This window comes from Malania oleifera, chromosome 3, assembly GCF_029873635.1.
Source record: "Malania oleifera isolate guangnan ecotype guangnan chromosome 3, ASM2987363v1, whole genome shotgun sequence".
Lineage (NCBI taxonomy): Eukaryota > Viridiplantae > Streptophyta > Magnoliopsida > Santalales > Ximeniaceae > Malania > Malania oleifera.
The window spans coordinates 111,849,773-111,877,732 of record NC_080419.1 but is presented as its reverse complement, the minus strand read 5'-3'; the positions used below and the strand labels follow the sequence as shown (position 1 = coordinate 111,877,732).

The 27,960-nt window shown below is 38.0% G+C and overlaps 1 pseudogene; it reads right to left on the bottom strand.

The window, feature by feature from the left end:
• LOC131151489 (uncharacterized) lies at nucleotides 1-27,900 on the bottom strand (annotated as a pseudogene).
• Between the last annotated feature and the right edge of the window lie 60 nt (nucleotides 27,901-27,960).

Below are 27,960 nucleotides of genomic sequence, written 5' to 3'. Positions count from 1 at the left end.
CTAAGTGGGATCAAGCAAATGTAGAGTAGATTCCTCAGGTGCAAAGTTAGAAATAAAAGGCTTGAGCCTTTGACCATTAACCTTAAAAACATTACCATTTTGAGGATTCAGAATCTCTACAGCACCATGAGGAAAAACAGTCTTCACCACAAAAGGTCCACTCCACCGAGACCTTAACTTACCAGGAAACAAGTGTAGGTGAGAGTTGTACAATAGCACCTGTTGGTCGGGCTCAAAAGTCTTACGCTGAATGTGTTTATCATGAAAGTTCTTCATTCTCTCCTTGGACAATTTAGAATTATTGTAGGCATCCATCCTCAGCTCGTCCAATTCAGATAACTACAATTTTCTCACGCAACCAGCATCATCAATGTTAAAATTGCATTGTTTAATTGCCCAATACGCCTTATGTTCCAACTCTACAGGCAAATGGCAAGCCTTACCATACACTAATCTATATGGAGACATGCCTAAAATGGTTTTAAAAGTTGTTCTATAAGCCCACAAGCTATCAGACAATCTCAAAGACCAATCCTTCTTATTTGGGTTAACAGGTTTCTCAAGGATGTGTTTAATTTCCCTATTTGCTAATTCAGCTTGCCCGTTGGTTTGAGGATGGTAGGCAGTAGAGATTTTGTGATGGATACCATACTTCTTCAATAAGGCTGAAACATGTTTGTTGCAAAAGTGCAGGCCTTGATCAATAATTATGGCTTTAGGCATGCCAAACCTTGCAAAAATGTTTTCTTTCAAAAATTTTACAACCACTTGATGGTCATTAGTTCTGCAAGGGACTGCCTCAACCCACTTGGAAACATAATCAACGGCAAGCAAAATGTATAAATAGCCAAAAGAAGAAGGAAATGGTCCCATGAAATCTATACCCCAACAATCAAAAATTTCAATCACTAGTATAGGTTGTAAAGGCATCATGTTTCTCCTAGTGATTCCCCCTAATTTTTGACAAGGTTCACAAGCTTTACAGAAACTCAAAGCATCCTTAAACATATTTGGCCAATAAAACCCACTTTGAAGAACTTTAGCCACTGTTTTGTGGGCGGAAAAATGCCCACCACAAGCCTCTGTGTGGCAAAAATTTAAAACACTAGAAATTTCATTGTTAGGCACACACTTTCTAATGATCTGATCTGAACAATATTTAAAGAGATAAGGATCATCATAAAAGAAATTCTTAGCTTCAGTCTTCAACCTTCTTATGTCTTGAGCATTCCAACGAGGTGGCATTTTCCCTGCAACCAAGAAATTTACAATATCAGCATACCATGGTAAATATTCAACGGCAAATAATTGTTCATCAGGAAATTTATCAGAAATTAAAGAAAACTTCTCAGAAACTTCTGGTTGAAGCTGAGAAAGGTGATCTGCCACCACGTTCTCCACTCCTTTTTTATCTTTTATTGTGAGATCAAATTCTTGAAGCAGAAGTATCCACCTTACCAGTCTTGGCTTAGTGTCTTTTTTTGACAGTAGAAATTTCAAAGCTGCATGGTCAGTGAATATTATGACAGGAGAACCCAGAAGATAAGATCTAAACTTATCCAATGCAAATACTATAGCTAGTAGTTCTTTTTCTGTGGTGGAATAGTTCTTTTGTGCCGCATTTAAAGTTTTACTAGCATAGTATATAACATATGGCAGTTTATCTCTTCGTTGTCCAAGAATAGCCCCCACAGTGAAGTCACTTGCATCACACATTAATTCAAAAGGAAGTGACCAGTCAGGAGATCGAATGATAGGTGCAGTGGTGAGACATGTTTTCAATTCATCGAAACCATTTTGACACTCTTGGGTCCATTCAAATTTAACATCATGCATCAAAAGTTTGCAAAGAGGTTTAGAAATAAAGTTAAAATTCTTTATGAATCTTCTATAAAAACTGGCATGCCCTAAAAATGATCTAACATCTTTCACATTTTTAGGTGCAGGCAAATTTGAAATCAAGTCTATTTTAGCTTTATCCACCTCTATGCCTCGAGAGGATACAATGTGCCCCAAAACTATTCCTTGTTGGACCATAAAGTGACATTTTTCCCAATTTAACAACAATTGCTTTTCTTCACATATTTTCAAAACAACCTGCAAATTAGACAAACATGCATCAAATGTTTTTCCAAAAACTAAAAAATCATCCATGAATACTTCTACACTGTCCTCAATCAAGTTGCTAAAAATACTTAACATGCATCTTTGAAAAGTAGCCGGGGCATTGCATAGCCCAAATGGCATTCTCCTAAAGGCAAAAGTTCCAAAGAGACAAGTGAAGGTAGTCTTCTCTTGGTCCTTTGGAGCTATTTCTATTTGATAATAACCGGAGAATCCATCTAAAAAATAGTAATATTCATGCCCTGCCACTTTTTCTAGAACCTGGTCAAGGAAAGGCAAAGGAAAATGATCCTTCCTAGAGGCAGCATTCAATTTCCTATAATCTACACACATCCTCCAACCTGTGGTCTCTCTAGTAGGCACCAATTCTCCCTTATCATTTTCTACAACGGTTATGCCAGATTTTTTTGGGACAACTTGTATTGGACTAACCTATTTACTGTCAGCAATTGGATATATGATGCCTATGTCTAACAATTTCAAAACTTCCTTTTTTACCACTTCTTTCATTGTGGGATTTAGTCTCCTTTGCATTTCTCTAGAGGGTTTCGAATCCTCTTCCAAATATAGCCTATGTGTACAAATGAGAGGACTTATACCTTTAATGTCGACAATGGACCAACCAATGGCTGATTTTTGTTGTGTCAAAATTCTCAACAACTTACTTTCTTGGTCAGGAGTCAACAATGCAGAAATCACCACTGGGAATGAGTTCTCTGGTCCAAGGTAGGCATATTTTAGTTCCGGCAGTAGTGGCTTCAATTCTAACACTGGTGCCTTCTCATCGGATGGTTGTGCGGGGGTTTGTATTGCCGATAATGGTTCAAATTTAAGCTTCCATTGCATCTCAGTTGAGTCACCTGCAACACAAAGCGAAGAAAAATGATCAGTGGACTCAGTTAAATCAAGGGAATCTTCTAATTCCTCCCATTGCTCATCACAATCATAGTTTAACCAAGGAGTGTCTACAATTAAAGATTCCAATGAATTGACTTCTTGGATTTCTTCATGTTCTTGAGGTTGCCTGCACAAATTGAAGATATTTAGTTCTAAAGTCATATTTCCAAAAATCAATTTTAAAACACCACTCCTACAATTGATTATGGCATTAGAAGTTGCTAAAAATGGTCTTCCCAAAATCACCGGTGGTGATGAATTTGCACGGGATGACACTTTCATATCCAAGACCACAAAATCCACAGGGTAGTAAAATTTATCCACTTGGACCAAGACGTCCTCAATGATACCCTTAGGTATTTTTATGGATCTATCAACAAGCTGCAAGATAATGGATGTGGTTTTCAATTCCCCTAGCCCCAATTGTACATACACACTATAAGGTAGCAAATTAAGCCCCGCACCTAAGTCTAGCAAGGCCTGCCCTATCTTAGAGTTTCCGATGACACATGAAATAGTAGGTGACCTAGGATCCTTGTACTTAGGTGGTGTGTGATTTTGAATAATAGCACTAACTTGCTCAGTGAGGAAAGCCTTTTTCTGCACATTCAGTTTTCGTTTTACAGTGCATAAATCCTTTAGAAATTTAGCATAAGCAGGAATTTGTTTTATAGCATCTAGAAGTGGAATGTTAATCCTAACTTGCTTAAAAATTTCCAAGATTTTAGCATGCTGTTTATCCTTGTGCAAAGAAACCAAACGTTGTGGAAACGGTGCAGGTGTGGAACATGCATCATTATATGAATTTAAAGTTCTCGACTCACCACTATCAAGAGGAGGATTAGCATTTTTACCTAAACTCCCTGCACCATGGGCAGGGTCACCCAAAACCTTACCATTCCTCAAAGTTGTAATAGCTTTCACTGATTTCACGTTGCTCCCTTCACCTGAATGCTGAGATGATCGATTGTGCCCTTGTGGATTGGGCTGGGGTTGAGCTGGAAACTTTCCTTTCTCCTGGTTACTCAAAGTGGTGGTTACTTTGGTGAGAGTCCCTCTGATGTCATTGATAGCCTGAGAGTTTTGGTTATTGATCGTGCTCTGACTCTGCATAAACTGTTGCAAGCTAACAGTTAGCTGTTGTATGGAGTCTTCCACTCCTCTTCTTTGCATTTGGGGTGGCTGATTTGGAAAATGAGGTGGCCCCAAGCCTTGGCTAGCGACTGCATAAGGATTATACTGACTTGGTCCCTGCGTAGATGGCCCCACTTGGTCATTTTTCCAACTGAGATTTGGATGATTTCTCCAACCTGCATTATATGTATTAGAATAAGGTCCAAGAGAATTCTTAGAAACCATATGCACTGGGTTAGATTGATCAAGCAAAACTTCCTTAAAAGCAGGAATAGTTGGACATGCATCAGTCACATGCCCTGGATCCTCACATATGCTGCATTTTTCAGAAGATGATGGCAAAACGTTGCATTTCATTTACCTTCTTAAGTTCAATGACTCTAACCTTTTAGACATAAATGCAAGCCTAGCATTCAAATCATCAACTTCTTTCAATTGATACTTACCACCCCCACCAATGCATTTTTGCTTTCAGATCTATCATACACATCAGAGACATCCCAAGATTGGGCATTTTCAGCCAAGTAATCAAAATAATCAAAAGCTTCTTCAGGCCCTTTATTGAAAAACTCGCCATTGCACATTGTTTCTACAAATTGCCTCATCTTTGGTTGCAATCCCTCATAGTAAAAAACTGATGACCCTCAATTTTCATACCCATGGTGAGGACATGCATTTAAGAGATCTTGAAACGTTCCCAACACTGATAAAATGTCTCCACATTCCTTTTGGCAAAAATTCATTATTTGTCTTTTTCAAAGCATTAGTTCTTTGCATGGGAAAAAAATTTCTTTAAAAACTCCGTTTGCATTTCTTGCCAAGTCCCAATGGATCTTGGTCTTAAGGAATTCAACCAGGTTTTTGCTTTGTCTTTAAAGAAAATGGGAACAATTTCAATCTTATTACCTCCTCAGTGCATGTTCTATCCATGAAAGTGGAACAAACTTCTTCAAACTCTTTAATATGCAAATATGGGTTTTCAGATTCACAAGCCATGAAAATGAGGTAACAATGGAATCATCCCAGGTTTAAAATTAAAAGCATTTGCATTCAAAGGTAGAATAATGCAGATGGGTGCTGGTCCTAACAGGTTGCAAATATTCTCTGAGTGTCCTATTAGGGTTCTCCATATCGTGAGGTTCATTTTCAGCCATGATGCTACACGTGTCAGATGGTGATTCAAGTGATTCAAGTGAAACAGGTTCACTCGATGATGAGATGGATGAGTCTGTCCTGACTAGTCTAAACGTGTTATCTCTAGCCCAACCAGTCATACAAACTTAGTATAAATGCAATAAAAGCAAACAGGTCAAAGGAGAGGAAGTAGATATCACCCAGGCTGTGAAGACGTTCACAGCTCGAAAACACCTCTCTGAAATCTAAGAAACACTTCGATGACACCAATTAGTCCCCGGCAACGGCGCCAAAAAGTTGACTCGTTCTGAGTTATGCTTCCAAGTGCAGAAGTGTCAAGTTGTATCAAGGATGAGTCCAGGATCGTATTCCACAGGGACCACTGAGTATCAAAGTATTTATGCAAGTTTAGTGAAATCCTGTTGCTGAAAAATAGGGTTTGAAAATCTTTTTGGTATTTTATGATTTTGAAAATAGTAAACAAAGTGGGAGATGCTTGAGTAAACTATCAAAATGAAACTGAAATTTTATCAATTTTGCAAAAATGTAAATCTAATAACGCAACCAAAACTAAACAAATTAACTGAAACAGTTTTACCAAACACTCGGGTTACGGGTCAATGTTTACTTGCTTCCACCATATACTAATTTCCTAGGCCTTACTCCTCTTCTTGTTAATCCAATCAAGGCATTAATAAGATGAAATTTTGTCACTAAAAATCGAGTAAATTGGCCACATCCAAACGGAAGAAAATAAAAAAAACTCTTATTACGCATCAACCGAATGTCGTGTAAATTAGTTGATGAAAATCCTAGATTAAATCAAGGTTTTGATGTGCCTAACGTCAACAACAAAACAAGAAGCAAGAGCTAGCGATTTATCAACGATCCCTTCAATTTTCGGTTTTAACTAAATAAAAGTTTAACAATGATATCATAGGATAACTAATAAACCATGGAACGCAAACGACATCGACCCACACCCCGAGTTACCGAACTTAGCCACTCATGCTTGCAATAAAAAAAATGGAAATCCTACGTCTAATCAAGTAAGTATCAGAATTCACGCTAACTAAAGACACTAACTTTGAACACGAAATTAAACCACGCACCAATAAAAACTCAATGAAACACATACGTAGACAATAAAAACCGAACCTTTAGCAAAAATTACGAACAAAAATAATTAATTTAAAACGAATAAAATTCACTGCTAATATTACTTGAGAATTCAAATAAATAATTGAAATACAATAACATTCAAAATCAATTTTTTTTTTTTCAATTAACTTCACTAAATAAAAACATTGATCATAACCACTTTAATAACAAAAGAAGACATAAAAGAAAAAAACAAAGGGAGAGAGAGATAGAGAAGGAAAAAGAGAAAAAAGAAAAACAGAGGGAGGAGTCACAGCTGGCCGTTTGTAACTCTGTGGACAGCCGTGGAGTCTGCTGCCGCTGGAGATGCTGGTATGAAGTGAACAGCCGTGCAGGAGGGACTTTGGGCTTGCAGAGGAGCTGGGCAGGGGGTGTGCTCGGCTGGCAGTGATGAAGTTGCAGAGGGGGCTGCGGGTAGGAGTTGCAGCAGAGGGAGCCTGAGGAGTTTCAGCGCTACTGTGCTCTGCTGTGTACCTGCTGGAGAGGAGGCCAAAGGGACGGGAAAGGATAAAACAGGGGAAAGAGAAGAATGGTGCCGCAGGGGGGGGGGTCGTGGCTGCTGGCTCACGGCTGGTTGGCTGGAAAAAAAAACATGAAGAAAGGTTGGGGAGAAGAGGGGGAGAGCAAGACAAGAAAAAAAAACTAAAATAATAGAAGAAGAAGAAGAAGATGAGGAATGAAGAGAGGAGAGGAGAGGAGAACAGAGGAGCCGTCCAGCCTCCTTAGAAGCAGCGCTGGGGAAGTTTAAAAAGAAAAAAAACCCTACCCAAATTTTGCCAACCCGACCCGGCCATGCATGGCCGGGTCACATCAAATTCCCTTTCATATATATATATTTTTTATTTTTTTTCATTTTATTTGCTATCTGTTCATCGCAAATTCTGCTCTTCTGGGGCCCGTATCTCACAAAACTCAAAACACGAAAGTTGTAGATGATCCTTTCCTCTTTCTCCAAAAATTTGAATCGTCTCAATCGGAACTCGGACGAAAAAGTTATGGATGAAATACGAACAGGTGTCGGTTTTGTTTCCCGGGATTTTTCCTGCGACAAAAAATTATCAAAAATTCATAAATTGTGCAATGAAACTCAAGAATACTAAATTCGACACTTTATTAAAATATTAGACTTAATTGGACATTTTAATTAAAAATATAAGCCGTAAAGCCCGGGTTAACACGCCCAATTATGCAGTTTTGACCCGTAATCAGTCGCCAATATTGATTCCCCATATTTCTTGCTCAATACATCAGCTACCACGTTTGCTTTCCTCGGGTGGTAATTGATGGTACAATCGAAATCCTTAATTAGCTCCAACCACCTTCTCTGCCTCATATCTAATTCCTTCTGATTGAAAAAGTACTTTAAACTTTTATGGTCGGAGAAGATCTCACACCGCTCGCTATATAGGTAATGCCTCCAAATCATCAATGCGTATACTACTGCAGCCAATTCAAGATCATGAGTAGGGTAGTTCTTTTCATATTCTTTTAACTGCCTGAACACATACGCCACCACCTTGCCATGCTACATTGATACACAGCCAAGTCCCTTTAAGGATGCATCACTGTTAATGACATATCCCTCACCCCCTGACGAGATGATCAACACTGGTGCTGTGACTAGCCTCTGCTTCAATTCCTGGAAACTCTGCTCGCAGCTGTCGTCCTATTCAAATTTGGCATTCTTCCTAGTCAATCGTATCAGAGGCCCTGATAGAGCTGAGAATCCTTCAACAAAACGACGGTAATAACCAGCTAACCCCAAGAAACTTCTGATCTCCTAGACGTTCCTTGGTCTAGCCCAATTCACTATTGCCTCGATCTTACTAGGATCCACAAAAATACTATCTCCATATATAACATGCCCCAAAAACACAATCTTCTCAAGCCAGAAGTCACATTTACTGAACTTAGCGTACAATCTCTTTTCCTGAAGCGCCTGCAGAACCTGCCTCAAGTGTGTCTCATGCTCCTCATAGCTCCTCGAATAGACCAATACATCATCAATAAAAACAACAACAAACTGGTATAGGTATTGGTGGAAGACTCTGTTTATCAAGTCTATAAATACCGTAGGAGCATTCATCAAACCAAATGGCATAACAAGAAATTTGTAATGCCCGTACCTGGTCCTGAAGGCCATCTTCGAGACATTTTCTATTTTCACTTTCACCTGATGGTAACCTGATCTAAGGTCAATCTTCGAATACACCCGTGTACCTTGGAGCTGATCAAACAAATCATCTATGCGGGGTAGAGGATATTTGTTCTTGATTGTCACTTTATTAATCTCCCTATAATCTATACACATCCTCATAGATCCGTCTTTCTTCTTCACAAATAGAATTGGAGCTCCCCACGGAGATACACTAGGTCATATGAAGTCCTTATCAAACAAATCTTGCAGCTGATTCTTTAATTCTGCCAATTTTACTGGTGCCATTCGATAAGGTACTTTAGAAATCAGCGTTGTACCTAGAAGTAGATCAACAGAGAAATTTACCTCATAATCAAGGGGCAAGCCTGGTAACTCATTTGGAAAAACATCTGTAAACTCCTTTACTACAGGCGTGCTAGCAAGTTTCAATTCATTCTCTGACATCTCCTTCTCTATAGCCACAAACCTCTAGAAACCACTCATTAGTAGTCTCCTCGCCTGAATAGCTAAAACTAGCTGAGGCAGGAATTGCACTCGCGACCCTACGAACTTGAATTCCGCTAGTCTCGGAGGTCTGAATATCACTTCTCCTGAATGACACTCTATGCTAGCAAAATTAGCTGCTAGCCAATTCATGCCAAAGATCACATCGAATCGATGCATATCCAGAACTATTAAATCAGCGGACAAAATTTTCCCTTGAATATCCACTGAACAACCCTAGAGTACCCTATTACACTTCACTACTGACCCAGTCAGTGTAGATACCAATAGCTCAGTGTCTAACAACTGTGTTTCTGCCCCACAAAGTCTAGTGCACTCCGAAGACACAAACGAGTGTGTGGCTCTTGAATCAAACAATGCAATAACTTTAAAAGAAAACATAATAACCATACTTGTTACCACGTCACCTACCGTCTCAGCCTCACCCTGCGTCAGAGTAAACACCATGACTGGAGCCGTATTCCTCTGTTGGCCCCCACGTGGTGCCTGATAACCTCCCCGGTATGGTCTGGGAGTTGGAGCTGCATCTAGTGGTGTAGGGCAGTATCGCACCATATGTCCCGATTTACCGCAGCAATAGCAGACAACTCCACCTACTCGACACTCTCCCCAGTGTCTTCTCCCAACAAGTCTGGCAGACTGGAGGACCCTGCACTACCTGAACCTCGCGTCCTTTAGTCTCCTGCCTCTATCCTCTACCATGATTTCCTCTCCTCCACCGATTCTGTCTATGACTCTACTGATAACCTGTAGATGCAGATCTCTTCCTCTGTCCTGATCCTCTGCATCCAAATGCTCACCAACCTCTGCCAAGGTTGTTCTATTAACTAGCTCAGCAAAATCCTAGATCCACAGCACCACCACCTGCTTGAATATACTCTGCCTCAAGCCTCTCTCAAACTGCCTCGCCTTCTTCACCTCATCAGGTACAATGTACGGGGCAAAATGAAAGAGCTCGATGAAATGCGCTGCATACTGCTGAACTGATAATTGTCCCTGCTTCAGACTTAGGAACTCCTCTACTTTAGCCTCCCTGATAGTAGCTGAAAAATATCTGTCGAAGAACAATTCCTTAAATCGATCCCAAGTCATGGTTATCGGCGTAGTCCTCTACTGCTCTAGAAGCCTCACAGCAGTCCACCATCTCTCGGCCTCTTTTGTCAATCTATAGGTGGCGAAGAGGACCCTCTGTTCCTCCGTACATTGTAACACAACCAAGACTTTCTCAGTCTCTTGCATCCAATTCTCAGCGGCTACAGGATCGACTCCTCCTGAAAAGTTCGGAGGATTCATCTTCGTAAACTTCTCGATAGTGCATCCATGGCCAACCGATGGACCACCCTGCTCCCTAGAGCTCCTAGCGATCTCAGCCATAATCTGCTGGGCCACGCTATGTAATACCGTGTTAGAGTTAGTCCTAGCTACACCTGATGGCCGTGCTCCATCACTGCCACTCGTATGGGCACTACTTCCTCCTGGATCCATCTTTAAAAACAACAACGCAACTAAGTAATCATATCCTTATAATTTACTCAACCTAGCTTCTTATTTCATTATTCTCAACTCATTCCTAACCCCAGTTCTACATTTTAGGAACATAACCCGTCAACAGTTTACTATGGTTTTCCTGAAGTCGTCACCCTAGGAAAAACGTAAAAACTACCACGGAAGTCCTGTCTCTAGACTGTAGAAAAAAACCTTAAATCATTTCCTATACGCTGGTATTGTTTCCGCTGCACTCTAAAATCTACAGAACCTAACAACCTCGGCTCTAATACGAAACAGTGACACTCTGCTTAATTTCCACATATATATTTTTTTAAATAATAAAACCAATATAAAAAAACTCAGCAGATCATAATCCACCTGGACCCGTGGGTACTAGGGATACATCAGAACACATAACGGAAGCTTAAGCAGCGGGAAACATACAATCATAATATTATAAGTACAAAACCATCCATCATAATACTAAAGTTACTACATCCACTGTATTTAAGTATATACATCCCAAAAGAAGCACCTAGGGACATTTTTCACAAAATCCAACCGTTCCTACCAAAACTTACCCTTCAGAGAAGGCAGATCAATAGTACTAAATCAGTGGAGCTTTACTCGCTTTCTTATCAGGGGCTCCTAAAATGTTTATGAAATTTAGGGTGAGACACCTCTCAGTAAGGGAAACAAACTACACTAGTGTGTGGCAACATAAGAATTTCTGTGATATATATATAATCATGAACATAACCAGTAAAAATGTATATATATTTCTGGGAAAACATGTATAATCACAACATGATAGAACATACTGTATTCTCATAGCATAACTCATCTTATATAATAATAATACAAAAACATTCCTGGTAGGTTAGATGACTGTTGTCATGTATTACCCCCACATGACTGGGTTGTGTGGCCCGAAGGTAGGACCTGACAATAGTTAGCCGACCACTGCCAAGTCAAAAGTACAATTTGGAAGTCCGATGGGTCTGACAGACCTGGTCTGTACACCAGGGGCGCTCACACTTCTTAAAACCATATTGACCGTCCAATCTCACACCATTCCGTACAGCGGCGTTAACACAAATATCATGATGAATCATAAACACATAGCATCGGTACCGTGCAAGTGCTAGCCTAGACCAAGCCAACCAGGTTCTGATAACATATAGCATATAATTAAACTGTGATACATGGATATTTCATACTATTAATTGCCAAATCAATATCATGTTGTTTTGCATATATACATATATCATGAAAATCATCGACCCGTATGCTGGTATTTCACGTTTTATCATAGCTCTTCTCATACGCCAGCAAATCATATCCATAGCTCGGTCCGTATGCCGGCAAATCATACACATAGCTCGGCCCGTATGCCGGTAAATCATATACATAGCTCGGTCCATACGCTGGCAAATCATATACATAGCTCTGCTCGTACGCCGGCGAATCATATACATAGCTCGGCTCGTACGCCGGTAAATCATATCCATATCTCGGCCCGTATGCTGGCAATTCATACGCATAGCTTAGTCCGTACGTCGGCAAATCATATATATAGCATGGCCCGTACACCGACAAATATATAAAAATCTTGCCCCGTACGCTGGTTTTTCATTTTAAAAATCCATATCTTTATCATATTCCCAAAAAACAGTATTTTATTATAATTTCCACTTATGCCACACGAAATAGGTTTTTCGTATATTTAACATACCATCCTTTTTAGCAGCATTTTCCAAATATAAAACATATATAAATATATTTATTTTCCTAAAATCAGATGCAATAATAACATACATACAATTTCATAAAATGACTAGCTTAGTTTATCACCTTACCCGAGTCCTGAAAAGCCCTTAAAACAAAAAGCCCCGCACCCGCAGGGTTCCCCATTCAACACCCTGAAAATAACATTTCCCAGAACTAAAGTTTAATATTTCTACGCGTACTACACTTCCTATAACTGTCAAGAAACCAAATACTGAGTAGAAAGTCTTACTCTAGATTTGGGATGGTTTCCAACTCAGCCCCACCGACGATCCGCTCCTCCAGACTTGTAGAGAACTTCCCCATGAGCGTCGTGGTGGCTTCAGATCATCGAATCGGCAGAAAATCGGCTTAAGATCTTAGAGAGAAGGGTAGGGAACCGAAGGGAGAGAGAGAAGAAATTTTTTGCAGCCAAAATCCACAAAAATGGCGTTTAACACTATTTATACACTGGCCTTCGTTGTCGAGCCACATCACCTCGTCGATAAGCTCATGAAGACAACTTGTTGATGAACCCTTTCCTCTTCGACGAAATTCAGAACCTCCCAAAACCTTTCTCGGTATTTTCTCGTCGACGAAACATATCCTCGTCGATGAGGCCTGCTGTCTCTTTCCTTTCTCATTTCTATTTTCTCCCTCTATATTATAATTTAATTATTATAATTATTCGGGTCACTACAATGTATATATATATATTGTAGGGGTGCAACCACACGTCTTAGATAGAGTGTGGATATCGTAAAGGCGATTGGTAGCCTGGGTAAAGTACTCCTCGATGTAGAAATTCCGGGGCTCCATCCATTGCAGTAATTCCGGGTGACCTTGCCTTCGAGCATAGGGTTGGCACCATCGTACTACTTTTTGTTTAACTTAACTATAGTCAACCAGCTATATGCTAGGTGCAACCTCTGGGCCGCACAATCCGTCATGGGGGGTGTCGCAACGTCCCCGCGAGCGGGTGTGCCCCGGGGTGGCGAAATTAAAATGTGTTTTAATTTTCAATTAAAAATAAGAATATCGGAGTCGCCACTAACCTTTAGTGTGGTTAGAACACATGATTACTACCCCGTTAGGGGTAGAATGGGCCTACGTTACCAGAGCTGGTGTCGGGAGTGCGGTTACGCGAGGGGAAGGTACGAGCACCCCTTACTCGCTTGTTCTTACGAACGGTACCTAATTAATTTAGAATTATTCCTAAGTTAATTTAAAAAGTCTTTAAATTACTCCTTTTATGAATTTATAAATACACATGAAAAATAAATAAATAAATAAATGTAATATATACATATATATATATATATATATATATATATATATTCCCTCAGAGCTTAAGGTACATGAGGCCCGAAAGCTCATACCCTCGCATTAAAATCATAGGGATGAACATACACGAAAATAAATAATACTATAAAATAATAAAAATAAATATCATAATACGTGATACAAAATATACATATACCCAAGGAACAAAAATACTAAAAATATTTAACATTAGTACTAATTAAAAGTGCTGACAATATTGACAATAATAAAAACATATTACTATAATAATAGTCCCATACTAATAATATCATATTAATATTGCGACGCTACACTATAATAGTAGTATATAAAATCACAATAATACCATACTAATATACGTAGTAAATATAATAGTAATAACAACGAATAAATAATAAAAGTAAATAATAGATATGATAATAATGGTAAGTAATAAATGATAAGGATAATAATAAATAATGATAGGAATAATAACAATATTTATGGTAATAGTAATATACATATTTTATTTACCTTAATATTGACACCCAATTAAAGATTCAATACACACATATATAAGTAATTAATTAATGGAACAAATCAAATTAAAGACAAACAAATAATGAACTTATGGAAACCTATTCAAGCTATTACAAGTATGTAAACAATGAGTATGGTAACTTCTAGACTTATAGTAATAAATCAAATCAAATTCGATATACAATCCTAAATAGTTAACATGATAATAATACAATATTACATGGTCAACCATTATATTACGTACAATACAAAATAATAAATTATATCATATACATGATAATAGAAACAATATAATAAACCCTAATATACCTAAATTATATACGCGTAACAACCTTATAACCTAATAAACCATAATAATAAAAATAATATGAAATAATATATTACCATATTACCTAAATATATACATGACAAAAATACCAATTACAACATACCCTAAAGAGCTATGACTTAAATGACACAATTTCAATAATAATATTTAAATATCAAGCAAATATCTAACATGAACAAATTGAGAATTAACACAACACCAACCTAAATTAATAAACCATAAATATGAAATAATAAAATAATATATATGTACGATATGTCAAATATCCAATAATGACAAGAACATCAACAATAATAAAACATGATAATCAAATATTCTACAACCAATCTGAAGTATACAACAATAATAATGCAAAAACTAAAATACATAACCTAAATATAATAATAATATAATCACAACCTTCTCCACCAAAACTCACCACCACACACCACAGAATTCTCTTGCCCATATAGTACAAATCAGTCCCTTTAAGCATAGAACACCATTTCACCAGCATCCGTAATCGCCGTACCTAAAAGAAAGAGCAAAGCAAAATGCAGGAAATTAGCAAGAAACTACAGGACACCCTGAAAAATGAGATTTTGACATTAACAGTGCTATGTGTGTGCACTGGGTGTTTGTGTGTTGTATGTGTGAGTTATGTGTGTGGGTGTGTGTGTTTATATGTTTACTGTGTGTGCAGGAGCCTGCCATAAGGGAATGGCAGAGTGAATGGAAAGGGAGAAGAAGACTTCCCTGGCGGCGTGAGTGTTATGGATTTGCAGTAGGTCGTCGAAGCTGCTGGGTTCGGTTGGCGGCTGTTCCACGACGGGAGAACAATAAGAGTGGCGATTGCAGGTGAGGTGCTCGGGTCTGAACTGGAGCTGTGGTGATCCGCAGTTGCCGGAGCTGGGCATGAGGGCACTGTGGGATCTTGCCGGGAGCAGGAGCCAGCTGAGGAGCAGCTAGGAACTTCGCCCCCGGAGCTGGGTTGCTGGGAGCAAGAGTGTTGGCCTCTTGGAACTGGTGTGGTGCAAGGATTGCTGTCTGCTATTCTCGTGGGTGAAGACGACGGCGAGGTTCGGCTCGGCTGGAGTTCGCTGCAGAGGATGGAGGGTGATGGAGTGATCTGGTGGGGCAGCCGTAGGTAAGAAGAAGAAGAAGAATAAGAAGAAGAAGCAGAAGAAATTTTTTTTTATTTTCTTTGGCTGTGCGTGCTGCTATGCGGCCCCCTTTTTGGCTTGTGAGAATGAGCCTATAAATAGGCTCTCTCCCCCCAAAACCCTAAAAATCTTTCCTTTTTTGTTTTTTTCTTCTTTTTATAATAATAATAATAATAATAATAATAATAATAATAATAATAATAATAATAATAATAATAATAATAATAATAAGATAGTAATAATAGTAAAATAATAATGTTACTTACAATAATAATAGTAAACAATAATAATAATAATAATAATAATAATAATAACAAAAATAAATAATAATAATAATAATAATAATAATAATAATAATAATAATAATAATAATAATAATAATATTGGGCCTGGGTAAAAATGGGGTGTCTATAGGGGGAAGCATGTCATATGTTATGTTTAGCGTGACGACGCTAAGTCAGCAGTACATGTTGTATCTTCTAGGCATATATAGGCATATTTATTATAGAAAGGACTATATTGAGCCAGCAGTATGTATTTTTAGAGATGCAGTTTTATAATGCTAGTTAAATGTGTTTAAATGTTATCAGATATATGTTCACACAAAATTTCATGTTAACCATACACTGATGATAATATAATCTGTCTTACTGAGAGGTGTCTCACCCTATTATACAATTCATGTTTCAGGTCCTTCGAGGGATCGAGTTTAGCATATCACCGGATGGTTTTGATCGTGGTTTGTTTTGTCAGAGTTGGTGAGTCATAGACAGTAGCTATATTCCTTTTGGGGGTTGTAATAGGAAAGTATGAATATAGTATGTATGTATGTATGTTGGGAAACAGTTAGAAACTCTGGTAAAGTTTTAGAGGATGTATGTTTGTTTTTCCGCTGTGTATGTTTTTATAGATCAATATATATGGAACACTCGTTTCCCTTATTTGGGCGGCTTGTATATGTATGGTATCAGAGAAATGTATGTTATGTATGTTTAGTAGCACTCCGGGTCCACCTAGAGGGTCGGGGCGCTACATAATCTACTGAGTAGATATTTAAATATATAAAGCAAACTCAATATATAAATTAATCAGAGCAATAAATAATAACATACATGTGCAATAAATAAAGTGTGAAAATTAAAGAGTATGCATAAGATATGTTATCGAGATTCGACCAACACTGCCTACCTCCCCGCCTTAAATCGCAGCTCAAGGATTCCACTAAGATTGCTCACTTGTGGGTGGAGCGACACTGTTTGCAACACCTTATCAAGATGGTGCACCTAGTTCTCCTAACCGGGTCTGAACCAGTCTGGTGCTCTCCTAATCGAGTCAAAGTAATACGAGACTATTCACAGGGCTAGTCTTTCTCTTCCAACAACCTGTCGGGAATACAATAGATAATTGAATAAAATATTTTTGTACAACAAAGAATGCTTCTATACTAAGCAGATGTGTACAACAATAAGATCAATGCCCTCACATATGATATGAATGTAAGCTCAATGTGAGAATGTGTATATTTTTCACTCAAAAATATTTCTCAATAACTATCGAGTGTGAAAAATAATTTTCTTACTAACAAAAAGTAAAAGACCTTCCAAACAAAGATATTAAAATAAGAATATGCTTAAGGTACTCTTTTCAATATGCCAAGACTTTCCCAAAACTGGTTTTTCAAATAAAGCTTAGGGGAACTAGTGTGACGACCTGAAAAATAATGGTATTTAAATAATAAAGAGGGAGAGAGAAATGGAGATGGTAACAGAAGGAGGTTAGTCGACTTCGTCGATGAATGCTTAGCGTTCGTCGATGACATTGCATTTTGGGAGAAATAACTGAGGGAATTTATTAGGTCCTCGTTGACGAACACAGGAGATTCGTTGACGAGGGTACAATAGGGCCTTGTCGACGAAGACAAATTTCGTCGATGAGAAGATACCGAGAGAGGATTTTGGGAAGTTTGAAATTCATCAATTGCCTCCTTCTGTTACAGTCTCCATTTCTCTCCCTCTTTATTATTTAAATACCATTACTTTTCGGGTCGTCACAACTAGGATTCTTGCTCAAAAATAATTTTACAATGAAGAATATATGAGCCTTTGAAGTCTTGCAATATGTGTGACGCCTCGATTTTCATAACATTTTTTTAAAAATAATAATAAACATTCAAATCAATAATACTCAACCATCGGCCACGTCAGAAACTCTGATACCGTTACACATAAACCGACCCAAAGAGGGTATTGGGTAATTAGTCCATCGTATAAACACATACCTAACAGCGGAAGACCCTATATACATACCATGTAGAGACTCGAACTAGGAAAATAAGGGAATTAAATAAGAAAAGGAAAAAGGGGAATTTTAGATGGCTTCGATAACAAAATCCATGTTCTCGTTGACGAAGTCCCTTATGTGGTTCATCGCCAAAATTCAGAGCATCATCGATGAAGAGATCCAGAACGACCATAAATATTAGGCTTAGGGTTCGTCGACGAAGGCGCCATTTCGTCGATGAAGCCGACAGAGCCAAGGATCTATAAATAGGATTTTTGTTTGCTTATTCATTAAGAAAACTAAATATCTCTCCCTCTCTCTCTCTCTCTCTCTCTAACCTGCGCCCACACTCTCTCTCTCTATGATTTCTCACCGATCATTGTTCGTATTGACGATCGGGAGTTACCACGAGGATTAGGGAGCGAATATCTACAAGTCTAGCAAAGTGGATTCTTAATCTAGGGTAAAAGTTAGGGTTTGGTTTTTCGAGCATCTCAAATCGTTTTTTAGGAAATAGGTAAGGGGATTATATTATGTCAACTATGTTTATGAGTTCTAATGGAATAAAATGTTAAAATGATTTTTAGATAAACAATAACGACTTTTCTAAGGTTTTTGGGCCTAGGGTTCGATTAATCAACTTTATTTTCGAAACCAACCGTTTAAATTTAAATATGATATTTTTAAAGTATAGTATTGGACTTTCTGAACGTTTTCACTGGTTGGAAAATTGTTATTTCAAACTATAGGTTTGTTTTAAAACCAACCAAATACAGTAGGGTTGATTATCTCCATTTTTTTTTTCGTATTTAGCTATAAATCTATATTTAGAAAAATAACAACCTGGAGATATTCATACCCCAGTTTTAGCAGCAGTATTTACTTTCTAAAGCAGATGATTTAATTATGAGTTACGAGATGAAAAATTGTGTGGCACGAGTGTAGTTTTTAATTGGCATTAAATGAGCAGGTTTTGACTCAGCCTTCGGGCACAAAGAGAGTAGGCACCATCGTACTACTTTATGCTTGACTTAACATTAGTTGCCCGACTATTTGGTAGGTCCAGCCTTCGGGCCGCACAACCCGTCATTGGGGGAAGCATGTCGCACGTGTATGTGATGGCGTGACGACGCTAGTCCTACTGACTAGGTTGTATCTTCTAGGCATATATGAGCATATTTACTATAGAAAGGGCTATATTGAGACAACTGTATGTTAGTATAAAAGTATGTATTTTTCATATATACATTCCAATATAGTTTTAAAATGCCAATTAAATGTATTTAAATATTAGCAGTATATGTACACACAAAATCTCATGTTGACCACACATTGACAATAATATAATCCGTCCTACTGAGAGGTGTCTCACCCTAACATACAAATGTTGTTTCAGGTCCTTTGAGGGATCGAGCCTAGCGTGTTGCCGGGCAGAGTTAGATAGTAGACAGTCCTTGTCAGAACTGGTGAGATACTAGACAGTGTCTATCTCTTTTTGGGATTGTAACAACAGATTACGTTTTATGTATGTATGGATGTTTATGGGAACAGTTAGAAACTCTAGTAAGTATTAAATGATGTATGTATTTCCGCTGTGTATGTTTATGCATATCAGTATGGAACACTCGTTTTTCCCTTGTTTGGGCAAGTTGTGTGTGTATGGTATTAGAGAGATATATGCTATGTATGTTTAGTGGCACTCCAGGCCCACTTAGAGGGTTAGGACGCTACATACCATCCAAAATACAAATAACCAGAGTACTAAACATCTATAAACATATATACCTATCTAACTCATCCCCAAAAATCAACTAAAACACAAGGGGAATCACACATCCCTAGATCAAAACATTCACTCTATCTATCAGGGTACCAGCTCCCCTCTATCTCGGAGCTCTATCATCTGGTCTTTCTTGGTTCCCTGAAATATTTAGATATTTGGGTGAGACACATCTCAGTAAGACGGAATAAATTATATACAGTGTGTGGCAGTATGAGTTTCATTATATCATGACATACTCTTTTAAATCATCATATCATCTGAGAAAATAAACTGGTATATGCTCATAATCATATAGATATAAAACACAAGCTTTCATAAGCTTCTAATTCTATTTTAAAATTTATTCACACGCAACCCATATTTACTAATGAAGTTCCCGAGAATAGAGGAGATTACATGCCCATACATGCAGCTTCCCTATGCTCTGATATCGTTTATATTCTTACCTGATTAACTCGGGTTTGGCTGCAACTAATGTTTATCAAAGCACTCACCTTACTCAGTAAGCCCTCAAGCGGAGTGTTTTACTTCGCTTTATTTATTTATGTTATTAACTCAAACTCTTTCGTTTCCCATTTTCATCATTCTTCCATTTCTTATTTACATCTCACCATCCAGCCTATGAGTGTCCTCGGTAACCAGTGCATATCGCGTCTATAACTCATGGATGCCCTGAGGATATTTCTCCATGCCATGCTCCCCCTATGGTCAAGTTTGTGCGGTCTGAAGGCTGGATCTAAACCACAGCTAGCCTACCTAGTTGGATCAAAATAAAAAATCCATCCATGCGTCTGTAGTACGATTGGCCTGCCATAACCCTGGTTCGGATCCAAGGGGCAAAACTACCCTTCTCACTGGCTCAATCGACTGTCATGCACATGCTTCACGAGTTCGTGTGGTTGCACGTAATCACCACTAGCAATGGTACCATGCTCATTATCGCAATCCATCCATCAGAGTTTTCATTTTCACTTTTCTACTTTCACATATCAGTATTCACCATGCAGTATTCACGTTGCACTATTCACATTTCAACATTCACATTGCATCATTTACATTGTAATATTCACATTTTCAATATTTAAAATCCAGTATACACATTTTAGGATTCACATTTCAATTTTCACATCTCAATATTCATATTGCAGAATTCACATTGCGATATTTCGATTTTCATATTCATGTATCAATATTCACAGTTCAGTGTTCGCATTAGGTTCTCATCCTCTTCTCTTTCATTCTCAACATTTCAATACACATTTCATCTCATAATATTATTTCACATTATTTGACATTTTTTAGTAAAACACTCCATCTTTCATATTTCATCATTTCTCAGAAGATACTCCTCAATATATACTTTTTTCAATGTTTCTCAATGAAACGATTCTCATATCATTTCAATTCAGCATTAACATCACTGGGTTTCCCTTATATTCATTTCTGCACAAAACATTTCAATATATGTTTTTATCATATTCTCATTATTCCCAGTGCAAATCATTTAACCCATTTTCAAACACATTTCAGTATAAATCATATGCTACACAATTTTCATTTGATATTCATATCATAATACTTTTAGGTAAAATATCATATTTCGTTTTCACATATTTCTCAACTAGAAATTCTAAAAAAAGACTGCTATAATTTATTTCCCTTACCTATCTACTGAGAGGCTCACTAATAAACCCAATCCTATGCCTGTGACGTTCACAACTCGAAACCCTGAAATTCACATTTTCCCAACTAAATTAACAAAATCCTAGAATAATTCTCATTTAGTATTTCTTAGGTTCTATATACTCCAAATTAACCATTAAACTCTAAAATACCCTACTTACCTTGGTTTTGGGATGATACCCCGAAACTCCAAATTGAAAATCTACTTCTATTAAGTTGCAGAGAATCTTCCCATGAACCTCGTGGCAGTTTTTGATCGTCAAACTGGGTTTTAATGGGGCAAAAATTGTAGAGAGAAGGTGAGGGTTTTGAATTTTAGAGAGAGAAGGAGAGAAAATATGTTTTTCTCTCGTAAAATCTTGTTTTCCACTATTTATAGATTGGTGGCCACATATCTTTGTCGACAAAACATGTGGACTCATTGACAAAACTAAGAAGGGAGTTCATTGACGAAGTCCTAGATTCGTCGACAAATCCTGATGTGCTGAAATCCTGCTCTCGGTATCTCTTCGTCGACGAGACACGTTTACTTCATCAACAAAATCTACGGGACATTCGTCGATGAAGACCCTGGGTTCGTCGACGAATTCCTACTGATCTCCTTTTTAAAATTTCCTTCCTTTTTCTTATTCTTTTCCTTTCTTTTTATTTTCTCTACTTTATTACTTCATTAATTTAATTTTTAGGGTCTCTACATTCTCCCCTCCTTATAAAATTTAGTCCTCGAAATTGTCATTCACCACCTTTTCATCCTTACGAAAAACATCCCAATTTTATTAATTATCCTCACTTATGGTGGAGGAATACCATGGTTACATTTATAGTCCCGAGAGATTACAATAATCCAAATAAAAATTCTCCCAAAACCATTCATAAACAAAATCAAACATTACATGTCCTATATTACACTATTTAAATCAAATTACATAACTTCAACCTTGAGTCCCACAGAACAGGTGTGGGTATCTCTGGCACATCTATTCCTTTAATTCCCAGGATACTTCCTCTACGGCATAACTGCACCATAACACTTTTACCAGTGAAATCCTCTTTATACACAGTTCTGGCCTCAAAATCTATCGTTCCCCAATGTCATTCCAGTATAACGAGGATCGGCACCTCTTGCCATATAGCGCCTCAATTGGTGCCATCCCAATGCTGGCCTGATAATTTTTATTATAAGCAAACTCAACCAGCGGCATAAACCGTATCCAAATCCCTCCAAATTACAGTACACATGCTCGCAACATATTCTCCAGTATTTGTATTATCCTCTCCGTATGCCCATATGTATGAGGATGGAACACTGTGCTGAATGACAATTGAGAACCCATAACTCCTTGCAAACTCCTCTAGAAATGGGATGTGAACCGTGGGTCTTGGTCTAAGACTATTGATACTAGCACGCTATGGAGTCTAACTATCTCTTGAATGTACAACTCTGCCAGTCTGCTCAAGGAGTAGTTAGCTCCGATAGGAAGGAAATGGACAATCTTCATTAATCAATCTACAACTACCCAAATGGCGTCCTACCCATGTAATGCTGGCAGTAATCTTGTAACAAAATCCATCGCTATATGTTTCCATTTCCACTCAGGGATGTAGAGTGGTTGCAATGGTCCAGCCGATCTCTGTTACTCAGTTTCCACCTGCTAGCATGTCAAACACTGCTTTATAAACTAGTCAATCTCTCTTTTCAAATTGCTCCACAAAAAAAAAAAAATCCCGAAGATCCCTATACATTTTAGTGCTACCAAGATGTATCGTAGGGATCGGTGTGCTTCTTCCAGAATAACTTTCTTAATCTCAGGGTCAGAAGGTACACCTAGCTCGGTAGGGAACCTTAAGGCTCCATCATCCAATATGATGAAATCTACCTCCTAACCATCCTGTACTTTTCCCATAAGTTCCACTAATTCTACATCACCCCTTTGAGCCACTTTAATTCTTTCCTGTAGGGTCAACTACAATACCAAATTGGCAATAAATTCCTGATGATCGCTCTCTACGAGTTCGACACCGACCTTTCTAAATCCATATGAATCGGATGTTGTGTTGCCACTGTAGAAACTGATGCTCCCACTAATTTTAGACTCAAAGCATCAGCTACCACATTAGCCTTTCTTGGGTGGTAACTGATGGTACGGTCGTAATTTTTTATCAATTCTAACCATCTCCTCTGCCTCATGTTTATTTCTTTCTACGTGAAGAAGTATTTCAAGCTCTTGTGATCAGTAAAAATCTCACACCTACCCCCATAGAGATAATGTCTCCAAATTTTCAGTGCATAAACTACCACTACTAACTCTAGATCATGGGTAGGTTAATTTTTCTCACATTCTTTTAACTGTCATGAGACACATGCTATAACTCTCCCCTGCTGCATCAGAACACACCCAAGTCCTTTATGTGATGCATCACTGTAAATTATGAACCCTCTTCACCTGAAGGAATCGTCAACATCAGTGCAGTGATGAGTCGTTGCTTCAACTCCTGGAAAATCTGTTCACATTCATCGGTCCACTTGAATTTAGCACCTTTCCTAGTTAATTTAGTCAATGGAACCAACAATTTAGAAAAAAACCCTCAACAAACCTGTGGTAGTACCCAGCCAACCCCAGGGAACTTCTGAATTCTTGTACATTTTTTGGTTGCACCCAATCTACTACCACCTCAATCTTACTCAGATCTACTGAAATACCACCCTTGGATACCACGTGTCCAAGGAAGGTAACCTGTTCCAACCAGAACTCACAATTCTTGAGTTTCAAATACAGTTTCCTTTCCCTCAGCACCTGAAGCACTATCCTCAGATGTTCCTCGTGCTCCTCTGAGCTCTTTGAATACACTAGTATGTCATCAATAAATTTCCATCACAAACTGGTTCAGATACTAGTGAAAGACCCTATTCATCAAATTTATAAACATTGCAGAAGCATTTGTTAGTCCAAATGGCCTAACCAAGAATTCATAGTGATCATACCGAGTCTTGAATGCAATCTGTTGACTCTATGAATCCAATCCTATTTTGATAATGACAAATCACTTGGTATTTGACTTGTGCAATTGAGTTTGTGAACAAGATCATGATTTAGAATGCACAAACGGTAAACTTGTATGGAAGCCATGAGGAACCTAAAGTACATATCACTTGGCTCAATCCATGGAGCTAAAAGAATGCAAAGATGAAGAAGCAAGATTCAAGTTCAAGATCCTTAATGGGAATGGGTATTTAGAATTGAATACATTTACATATTTCATATGATATACTTCAAAGCTCAAACATACCCTAGATAGACATTAGGACTCATGCATTTCATGAAAGATTCATTTACATTAGTTCTAGGTTGAATAAATTTTTTGAGGCAAATTTTAGAGGCCTCGTCGACGAACCCCTTGGCCTCGTTGACGAACTCATGAAGGCCACTTGGCGATGAACACTGTTGTCTCATCAACGAAAAATTTCGAGAGCCCAAAAAGTTTAGACAGTGCTCTCGTCAATGAGTTCTTATCAACAAACTCATGGCCTTGTCGACAAACGAGTGTTGTACACTCGTTGGCGAACGTAACCATTCATTGATAAAGGTCACGGCACAGAATGACATTTCAGCATGGACACGGACATAAAACCTTTATTTTTAAATGATTCGACGACCAAGATTTAATATGAGAGTGAGAACACTATTTAAACACATCCTAAACCCTATAAACACAAGAAGGACACTTTAGAGAGACTAATCTTGTGATCTTGTGCTAAGTGTGCCTCCACTCTAAAGAATTTTCCAATACTCTATTGCATCTATACACTTTGGGCAAATCATCTTAGCTTTTCAAAAGAATTTCATCTACACATCTTGCAAGCATTCCTTGGTGATTGAGGTTTGATAAATAAGTGGTTGGTTTGTGATTCCAATATATATATACCTCAAAGCTGTTTTTTTTATTACTCATATATCTACTATTTTTTATTGAGAAGAAAAAACCGTGTGTTATTACTTGAAAAATTTATTTGAGAAAGGATTTTGCTAAAGGTTGAATATTTGTGATATTCAAGCTTTTATTTTCATTCAAAGACTCGATATTTTTTTATTGCAGAAACTATTTGATTAAATTTTTAGAGCTTCTAAATACATATTTTTAAGGAGTATCTTTTAAGCATTTTGTTTAAATCTTTGCAAGATTCAAAGTTATATTTTTATTCAAGGATTTAAGTCTACTAATTATTTGATAGTAAAAACATAGATCTGCGTATTATTCAAGATTATTTTTAAAAATGATTTTAGTTTATATTCTTGCATAAAGTACTTTAAAATCAAACCCTATCTTTCTCCAAAGCATTTATTTATAAAATCATTTTTGAGAGATATTGATTTAAGGGTAGATTTGTGAAGCATCTCATTTTTCATATAAAGATCATAATGATACATACATATTAAGCTTCAAGCTTTTATCATATGAGTATGTACTAGAATTTTTATTGTACTCACTAGTTTGGTTAGAAGCAATTTGAGTTTTGCAGAAGTTGTAATTTTTATATTGTATTCACGGTTCATGCTGTGAACCGAGGTTGAGGAGGAAGCTACACCTCTTATAAGCAGCGGATTATAAGGGAAGCTCTGTCCCAGTTAAAGGAGCGGATTTTTAGTGGAATCCTTGAGTGGGTTGCTCAAGGCAAGGACATTGGTTGGGTTAGGCCGAACCTCGTAAAAATCGTGTTCATCTTCTTTCTTCCCTTAACTCCTTTTAATTTCTGTTTACATTTAAATTATATGTTATTGTATATGAATTAAGCAGTTGATAAGGTTGTGAGTAATTGGGTAAAATTGTATTCTTGACAAAGACACACATTAAATTGATTAATTGTGAAACAATGAGCTAGTTATTAAGTTGATTACAAGTTTGTAATTAATAATTTTCAAAATTAGAACTTGAAGGACTTAATTTTTGAAGATACCCAATTCACCGCCCCTCTTGGGATAACCCCGAAATTCACACAATCTTTAGAACATCTTGTACTTTAACCTTTACCTGATGATACCTAGAATGTAGATCTATATTTGAGAAAATCTGTTTCCCCTGCAATATATCAAACAAATCATCGACAGGGGAAGTGGGTACTTATTGTTCATAGTCACTTTATTTATTTCTTCGTAGTCGATACACATTCTCATCAACCCATCTTTCTTCTTCACAAATAATACCGGAACTCCCTAAGGTGACATGCTAGACCGAATAAATCCCTTATCTAACAGACCTTGCAACTGTTCTTTCAATTCTATTGGTGCCATTTTGTACAGCGCTTCTGAAATCGGTGTTGTCCCCGAAACTAGATCAATAGTAAACTCTACCTTTCGATAAGGAGGTAGTACCGACAAATCATAGGGGAAAACATCGAAAAATCCCTCACTATCGGGATGTCCTCTAACCTCAAACCCCCTTCTGATATCTCCTTCGCAAAGGCCACATATCCCTGATAACTCTCTAGCAACAATCTCCTTGCCTAAATGGTGGATAACAACTGTGGTGGGGTGTGCACACATGACCCCACAAATCTGTACTCCTATCCTGCTGGAGGTCTAAACACTACCTTTTTCTGATTGCGGTCAATATTGACATAGTAGGCAGCTAGCTAGTCCATCCCCAGAATCACCTCAAACCTATACATTTCTAAAACCACCAAATTAACTGGTAAAGACCTCCCCTGAACATGGACTGGACAATTCCTGAGTACCTTCCTACATATCCCTAAGGCCCTAGTCGGCGTAGCTACTGACGAACTAACATCCCACCGCTCAGTTTCTAAATCACAAAACTTAACAAATTCTTAGGCGATACAAGAATAAGTTGCTCCTGAATGAAACAAAACAATAGCTTTATATGAAAGTATTAAAACAGTATCTATCACGACATCTCTTGTTGCCTCAGCATCCCCTGGTGTTAGTGCATAAACTCGTGCCAAGGTAGAGTTCCTCTGCTGTTTGCCTCAGGGTGCCTGGAAACCTCCTCGGTATGCTCTAGGAATAGGCACAACAGCTGGCGGTGCTCAAAAATCTCTCACCATATGCCCAGGCTGATGGCATCAGTAACAAACCATCTCCCTGACCCGATACTCTCCCAGGTGTCTCCTATAGCATATGGGACAAGAAGGGGGCATTGGTCTGCCCTGTACTACTCGAACTCCCATCCCCTATCTCCAACCACCTCTGCTAACCTACCTCTTCCAAGGCCCTCGGCTAGGCCCTACCTGAAAATCTAGAGGTGCAGGCCTCTTCCTCTGACTTTGTGCTGCAGTGTATCTCTGTAGGTCACTTTCAATCACTATAGCTCTATCAACTATCTTTGAGAAAGTTTGGGTCCGGAAGCCTACAACCTGCTTATATAATCCCCGGCTCAGGCCCTCCTTAAATTTCCCCACCTTCTTTTCCTCATCTGGCACTAGATATGGAGCAAAGCAGGACAACTCGATAAATTTGTCGGCATAATGTTGCATCGTCATGTGTCCCTATGTCAAACTCAAAAAATTTGTTGCTTTTGCACTCCTATTAGTAGCAGGAAA